Source organism: Sinocyclocheilus grahami, unplaced genomic scaffold, assembly GCF_001515645.1.
Source record: "Sinocyclocheilus grahami isolate Dianchi unplaced genomic scaffold, SAMN03320097.WGS_v1.1 scaffold23.1, whole genome shotgun sequence".
Lineage (NCBI taxonomy): Eukaryota > Metazoa > Chordata > Actinopteri > Cypriniformes > Cyprinidae > Sinocyclocheilus > Sinocyclocheilus grahami.
This window is the reverse complement of record NW_015505202.1, coordinates 976,128-985,177: the sequence shown is the minus strand read 5'-3', so window position 1 is coordinate 985,177 and position 9,050 is coordinate 976,128. Positions and strand designations below refer to the sequence as shown.

At 36.9% G+C, this 9,050-nt stretch overlaps 1 pseudogene; it reads left to right on the top strand.

The window, feature by feature from the left end:
* Positions 1–2,106: 2,106 nt before the first annotated feature.
* LOC107561262 (coagulation factor IX-like) overlaps positions 2,107–9,050 on the top strand; it is a 20,672-nt pseudogene continuing 13,728 nt past the window's right edge.

The window sequence follows — 9,050 nt, the reverse complement described above, 5'->3', positions numbered from 1 at the left end:
ACTTGTGAATTGGGCCATCACAGAATTACATGGGAGCACTGACACTGTTTCTAGGCATTTGCACTTCCACTGTAATCACCAGCTGCTGATTGTGGTGATGGGATAAAGGCAGTGTAATGCCAGTTATACTGGACTTGGTTGGAGGTTTTCTTTTTATTTAGACAGGGTCGACACATGAACTGAAGGAATTAATAAAATACTTTTCCAATCCTCTTGTTATTATTCCCTGAAGCATAGATCGTACTCCATGCTCCAATATAAGAATTGGAATGCTGCAGCTACCAAAGAAGTTACAAAAGTTGCCACTGGGGCGGTACCCCATTAAAACCTTATTTACCCCTAAAGGGTGTATATCAGTACCAAAATGGTACATATAGTACCTTTCACCCCAGTGTCAGCCTTTAAGTTAGCAGTTCATTTACAATCTGAATTGTTGATCATCCATTCAGTGGCCACAAAATCACAAAAGTGTCAGTGGGATTTTCACATATTCACTTACTGTCAGACAAGGTGTCAAACTCAGGCCTGTAAATTGAGAGACAGAGAGAGTCCAAAGAAATGTGTTTACAGTTTTGAGCACACATAAAATAGCTATTTCTTTTCATCCTCTTACTAAATATCAAGCAGATTGTTTAAATGTCAGCTGCTTAGATTCAGCCGAGCTGGAGTGGAGCACAGGGGCTGTGGGTGTGAAACATTACCCTTTCAGATGCACAGAATGATTGTGCTAATTAACAGAGGTGCACTCGAACAAATACCAGATTAATGTCAATGGCCACATCCAGGAGACTCAGGCATGGGCAGATCCTTCAAGCCTGCAGTCGTTCCATTTATAACTGCACCCACAGGGAGGGAATCGGGAGCGCTCCGTGTGATTTAATGGTGGAAAGGGAGACAGATGTCAGAGCCAGCAGCAGCAAATGCCCCTATACTCACCTTCAGAAAACAAATGGGATGCTTCCATGTCTAGCATGGGAGAGATTAGACACACGGTCATCAGTCCTGATCCAAACTGATTAAACACACTGAAACACATAGCTTAACATGTCACTGACATTGTTCACTTTTTTATGATAAATAACCAGTGCTACAGTACCATAACATATTACGTAGCAACTGATTCTCTGGTCAAAGAATATAAGGGGGAGCTGGGCTAGTTGTCACACTTTTTAGGCCACTAGCATAGGGCAGGTTTGTTTGTTTATTTATTATTTAATATTATTTTTGTCCATTTCTGAATAGGCACATACCTTGAGGTCTTGGCTAAAAGCTATTGAACATTTCCACTGATATTGCCCTTATATAGTTTATTGAACACAACATTAACATACAGGGTTTGTTGTTACACTTTATGGTTACCCGGTTACCATGGTTGTCTCAGTGGAAACCTGCCAAACACAATACAATTAATGAAAAAGCAGAACATGAAAAGGAGATATCAATTTTTAAATAATCAATTGCATAAAATGACAATTTAATATATGGCTTGCTCATCAAAAATGTGGCAACCTGCCTTGACATTAAATTAAATTAACATTTGTAAATAAAAGTGTTTTTTTTTCTGAAACAAATTTTTCTGTTAAATTCTGTCGACCTATATCTGTGTTTTTAACATTAAAACCTATTATAAGTTTAGATATAACCCCAATTTTTCATTTAAATATATCTGAAATGAAATAAAATATTAATATTAATTGAAAATGTAAACAAAAATTAGAAAAGTTGAACTACATTTACTAAAACTAAAACAGAAATAAAAGTTTATTAAAACATTAATGAATACTATAATAGAATATAAATATTACTAAAATAAACAACAGGATTATTTCATTTATTCTCCATTATTTAATTTATTCATTTTTAATTTACAGTCATTTTATTATCTTGAGCTGAACTCTGAGCTAAACTGAATATGGTGGTTAGAGGGTCACTTCAAAAGCAGAAATCAAGACTTGAAGCCCCAGTGCATGACCTAAAGGTTCTGAAAGTGGTTCTTCAATAAAATGATATGTAATTTGCATAAATAATAGCTTTGGTTCCTTATGCCACCGTGATTGAAAACACACCCACACACGCTCCCATGTTCCCGCAGGAGTAGCAGCAGGGTAAACACACAGTGAGGAGTGACTGATGTCCGGACTGCGCTCTCAGAGAAGGAGGAAAACAGTAAGGACTTACATGGTGAGTCACGGCTAACCGCAGAAACAGAGGCAGAGATTGTGGTGCCTGCGTGATGTGAAGGTTGTTCTCAGACAGCCTGCTATTCTTAGGCTGTCTGCATTCATCTGAGATGGTGCAAAGTTTATTTTTCTCTCTTTCGTCTAAAAACGTACAAAGCAAAGTGAAGTAATTACAACCTTTCTCAGTCTTCTCTGTGCCGTTTCCTGTTGGTGTGATGTTTCTCTGTTCTCACTGTTCTATGTGATGTTCACTGCTATATAGCTGCGGTCTGGCCTGCTGCCTCGCCGTCTCTGGACAGTAATCAATCTCACTAAAGGAAGAAATTCATGTGAAACTCAAGCTCAGTTAGTGCTTTTATTAAATGTATCATCTAAACCAACTTCAGTATACAGATATACTTATTCTACATGTCCTGGATACTATATGTAGGGCATATATACAGTAATGCTACAAACAAGTACCTCTGTTGCCAAACTTATTAAAGGAATCATTAGCCAAAAATTCAAATTCCGTAATGATTTACTCACTCTCATGTTGTTTCAGAACTGTATTCATTTTTTCTTCCACAGAACTGAAAGATGAAAGTGAATGGCGAGCAGGGCCTGTCAAGTTAAAAAAAAAGGACAAAAAAAAGGGTTTAAGTATCACAAAAATGGTCCATATGTACATTATTTTTTAGGAGCTTTTATCCAAAGCAGTTTATAAAGTAAGAACATCACAAGACGTTCACAAGAATATCGCAATACAGAAAATGAGATTAGAAAAACTAGAGAACTAGTGAACAATTGTACACTGCATTCCAAGTCTTCTGAACAATAGCTTTATGTTTGGAACAGACTACAGTTCGTTATTCCCAGATAATCTTCCCTGCTGCTGTTGCTCACAAATCTCATTTGTGCAATTTGAATATGCGCATATTAACATTTGGTACATTCAGATCGGTTACGAGACACACAAGAATCAGTATCATGTGGCATGTCTTGATGCGCCATGTTAGAATAAATAATGTATGCAAAATGAAACTATGAAACTTAAATTTCAGTCTTTTTCACACACAAAGCTATTACATGACTTCAGTAGACTAAGAACATAGTGCATGAGTCGTATGGAGTGCTTTTACAGTGTTTTTGGTCACCATTCACTATCATGGAGAAGAGTAACTTGAACATTGTGCCTAACATCTCCTGAGTAAATTACAACAGAATTTTGAACTATTCCTTTAAATAACATAGTGTGGATCAGGGGAACATGAAGCATCTCTGAGAACAGTGTAGTCTTGTACCTGTTTACAATCACAGCTCCTCATCTCTCTCTTCATCCCTTCTGTCAGCACATTATGTTACACCCAGTCAAGTGCTTTTTGAGGCCAAAAATAAGTTTGTATAAATGGCTCAGGGACTCTAATGAGCTACACATGTCCTGTGCAGAGTTCACAAGGCTTGGACCTTTGCGATCTGCTTACCTCCCCAGAGTGAAGATGCTCTCCATAATCGATTACACTGAAGAGGCGTCACTTTTTTATTATCTACTGGAGAGGGCTGATCTTTCACAGTAGCCTCTAATCTAATTGGAGACGGCACCAATTCCCAGCAGCACAAGGCAGGCAGACAGATGCACATCACCGCTGAAATCAGTGGTGCTGTGTTATAAATCAGCTTCAGTTCCCACACACACACCGCATAACCACACCAACCTGCCCTTCTATCACAACATTATACAGTCTCTGCACCAGCTGTGTATCAGCCAAAGACCCAATGTATTTCAGCCCAGTGAAGTTAAAGTATATGCCACCTCAAAACATGATGAGAGAAACTGCATTTTGCCAAATGATAGTGTATCAGGGCCCTTAACGTACACTATCTACTCTTGGGGCTACTGAACAGACATTTAGAAGTTTATTTTAAAGTATTGAAAATCAAAATGTGTAAGTAAAGCTCTGTAAAACTTTACTTGTAAGTTGCAACACACACTTGCAGTCTACAAGCACACTTGAGCCAAATACAGGAAATTTGTCATGTAAGTATACAAGTGAACAAGTGCAAAGACTGAAACTGTGTGTTTTGGGACAGGCCCTAAAATTCCAGGGGGAAAAGGGGTTAGCGGAAAAGAATCGCTAGTGATCAGGACTTGACTTGGACAATACACCCAGCTAACAAGAAATGTTTTCAGAACTTTGGCCAAGCCCGGGAGGATTCCCGGTGGCCTGGCGGCTGATTTGGCCCACTGCCCTGATTTTATTTTATTTAAAAAAAATTATTATTAATAATATTTTATATTTATACCGCGAGGTGACATGGTCGGTTCACTTAGTTTTGTTGTAGCCACGACATAATAACTCGTGGCAACGCGATATTAATTAATGGGAACATCATATTAACTCGTGGGAACGTGATATTATGTCGTGGCCAAGAGATCATTTTGTTGAGGGAACGACATCCATTTCTCGTGGCCACGAGTTTAATGCGTAAACAAACCTGCATGACCATGGCAACCCTGGATTATCAGAGATGCATTCATTAATATTTTATTTTGAATTAAGAAATTATTATATTATTTATTACAGAAATGATTACATTATTAAATGTTTATATTAACCATAGGCCTTGGCTACCAGACTGTATTACGTGCGATAGTCAGCATTCAAATGAAGTTTATCATGAATAAATGTTACATAAAGTGCATAATATAAAATAGGCCTACAAGAAAACATTTTTATCCATCCTACAGGCTAATGTCCCAGTAATGTTAATAAAACTTTTGTTTAAAGTTATCTGGTCTTTGATAATATTCTCAAAACGTTAGCGCAAAAACATTATAATTCATGGAATGTTTTTCTTCTAAAACGTTTTAGTTGGACATCTTTCTTTTTTCTTGTTTTTTGTTACTACCCGTTTCAGAACGTTCAGAAAACTTTCAAAAGTAACATTCCCATAATGTTTGCAAAATTATCAAATGAAATGCATCCTATATACAACCAGGAAAGTTTAAAAAAAGCAAATTTTTTGAAATATAAAAAACCCCCCCGCACATTTAGAATGTTCAGAGAACATTCAGTTTCAATAATTTAATGGGAACGTTCGCATAACGTTCTTAGAACATATTTTTGTTAGCTAGCCAGCTACTCCCCAAAATTGCGCATGTTAAATATTGATTTGAGTTGAAATTATTTTATAATCTTACATTATTTTGCAGATTCTGTTGGGGAAAATAGTCCACTACAAAGTTCAAAACAAACTAGCAACGAGAAAGTTTGCAACAATATACTGAAGTCATCTGAGGTAACTGTCACTGATGTACAACGTTGCCATGGATGACAGGGATAGTGCAATGGACCAATCATAAACGCATTCCAGAACGTCATGGCATTGTAAACATAGTAATGCTTTAGTAATCTTTGTTAGTGTTGTCTGGATTTGTCTAAATATAGCTCTGCCTTCAGAGACTTCAGCTTCACTGATTGATGGTGTTGGTTTTAAAAATGGCTGTGAATTCAAGCCTAACTGTGGGTAAAGCTTTTCCAAGCATTAAGTGCAGTAATGAAAAAAGTTTTGAGTGATATAGTCATTTTATTCATGCTCTTATAGCTGCAATAACAGTCTGTTGAATGCTGCTTAAGAGGCTGTGAGCCAAAGCCCATCTCAGCAATGAAATCTAACTCTCAGTTACAGATTGACTGGCACTCATACAGCGGGATTGATGACCAGTGTTAATTACTTAGAAATGAATAATTCAGTCCAGTAATGGGTGGATGAAAACGAAAAGCCCACAGTCAATAAGAAAGCTCCATCTGAGAAGATAACAAACTCCCAAGGGGCGAGAAGAAATCAAGAGCACTTGCAGCAGAACTGAAGCGTGAACTGGGCTGTTCTCCAATATGCTGATCCAGCCCCTCCCACAGTCCCCAATCCAGGGCCCATCTGTGGATGGAATATATATAGATGATAATGCTTTCTTTATGATAGAGAAGTATTGCATATTTCATCGCATTCTAGTGTCATCTCTTTTCTCTAATAGTGAAAGAGGAAACCATTGAATGCTAAACTGATTCAAGAGGGGGAAACTATCTAACAGTTACATTATTGATCTACTCACTGAAGCAGCAGCACCATCTAGTGGAGATTTGATTTTGAAACGTTTTGATGCCAAGGACTCTCGAACACACACACACACACACAATTATTATTATTATTAAGTTAACAGCGTATCTGAGATTAACATATTACACAAGTCTTTATAAAGCAGAAAAAAATTGAATATGAGTGTAAAAATACTTATGTAAAACAACATGTAATCAATATCCAAAGTGTACATATTAAATTTGACAGCCCAAAAATACATTGTGTACATATTGTAAATATATTCATGCATATGTAAATACATTTATATTGTGTGGAGAAAATATTACATGTAATATTATAAATACTGCAAGTTGAAATACATGTTTCCAAAATTAAATATTAAAGTTTACTTGGGTAAATAAAAAAAATTTATATATATATATATATATATATATAATATATATATATAGTGTACATATTAAATTTGACAGTCCAAAAATACATTTTGTAAAATATTATCTCTCAATCTTTTTTCAAACCACTTGTAGCTCCTTGTAGACACAAATATGAATGTGAAATGTTCAGTAAAAACATTGTTATTTTGTTCTACTTTTATTTCTCTCACTCAAACAGAATATCCTGTGCCAGTCGTTTGTGTGGAAGTGTGGTAGACGGGTGTACTCTGGAGCGTTGGCTCAGTTTATTTGTCAGCTCACTGTGGAATAATAAGGGACTGAATTTGGATCGACATATGGCTTCATTCATTCTCCTTCTATTCCAATATATTCTGCTGCAGGCCTTTGCAGGTAAGACCTACAAAACCATTTACCTCTCATAAATCAGACTTCTTAGAGCTGACAGAGAACACAGCAGGCACACTTGGCATTTGCCTTCGGACTCTCTGAGGGTTAATAATCATATTCACGTGTATGCTTTCAGTAGTTCCCCTCCAGTAAAGATTATAAACTCTCAAACTCTGTAATAGCCACAGGATCAGTGTTACTAGATGGGGAGAAAGCTGACAGCATTTTGCGGAGACACATACGAGCAAACACAGGACTGTTTGAGGAGTTTCTGAATGGGAATGTGGAGAGGGAGTGTATGGAGGAGAAGTGTGTCCTGGAGGAAAATGATGAAAAAACAGTGAGTAGACAAGTTGTGGTTCGTCAGTTGTCATGCGCTGTGTAATATAGCAAATGAGTGTTCGGTCTGTTTTTCAGATGGAGTTTTGGGCAGGTTATGTTGGTAAATCAAGCGTAGCGTTAGTTCTGGTAGGTCACGTTAGTCAAGCTCGCATCAGCTGACCTTCAGCTGATCCCCATCTACCTATGGGACTACGACACCTATCTAAGCATTCATATATAAGGTCCCTCAGTATTATCAGCAGTTTTCGCATTGCTCAATAGCTAATTACCCTCCTCCATCCCAAACTCCTCCTCTGTTAGTCAGGATTCAGCCTTCTGATTCTCCTTGAATCAGACCAATTCTAAAATGTGTACATAAAATGATTGAACTTTAACAATATCTGCAATACATTTATGTTAGTTCTGTTCTGTTTACCCTGGGGGGTTATTGCTGCTCTCCCTGCTCTCATCCATGCTAGGCTGCATGGAGGCGCAGGGAGTTCTTGCCCAGAACAGAACGATAACGCCAATCCAAACTGTATGCTAATTGTCAATCATCTTTGACGATAGTGGTCCTGACAGAAGTGTGTTTAATCATTTACCGTCATATTTACCAAGGGCAAACAGGAGAAGATCTTAACAGTTCACCCCAAAGATGAAATGCTTAAAATGTACTCACCCCACAGATCATCCAAGATGTAGATGAGTTTGTGTCTTCATTGGAACAGATTTTGAGAAATTTAGCATTAAATCACTTGCTCACTGATGAGTCATCTGCAGTGAATGGGTGCCATCATAATGAGAGTCCAAACAGCTGATAAAAACATCACAACAATCCACAAGTAATCCAAATTACTCCAGTCCATCCTGTAAAGCAAAAATATGCGTGTTTGTAATAAACATATAAATCATTAAAACGTTCTTAACTTCAAACTGTTGCCTCCGGCTAAAATAAAACGGCTCTATCCATAATATTGCTTTCTCTCTGTCTTGTCTGAATCAGGAGAGAAACATACACAGATCAAGCACCGTTTACAAGTGAAAACAGTTCTAAACAAACATGTCAGTGGATTTTGATGTGAGAGAAAAACAGGGGATGAATGTTTTCACTGGAAGAAGTGTTATTATGGATAGATGACTTTTGGCCAGAAGCAACAGTTTAAAGTTAAAAAAACATCCATATGATGTCATATGTTTAGATTGCAATTGGACCAATAAATTAAATAGCCTAATATTTGAACTGGACATCATTGTATTCTTAAACTCAGAATTTTTGTTTTACATTTTTTTTATTCAATTTATTTGTACAGGGACAACGCACAACAACAGTGTTGTGCCAGAGTTAGCTATACAGCTAATTTGCATCTGCAGTCCCTGGGCAGGATGTTGTTACAAAATTACAATATTAAGTCACAAACAATACAGTACATACAACACATACAATATCACATCATACTTACAAAACCAAGTCAATGATCACATATTTGATTTTCCTTAAGCCATACTTTAAGCGTAGTTTTAAAAATACTAAATGTTGTAATATTAACAGGTATTAAATTCCATCTTTCTGCTGCTCTAACTGAAAAAGCTGATTGTCCAAAAACAGTTTTCTTAAATTTAGTTGAACCTCTAACTGATGACCTAGTCTGCCTGGTATTATCCTTACAGAAAGTCACACATTGTTTAA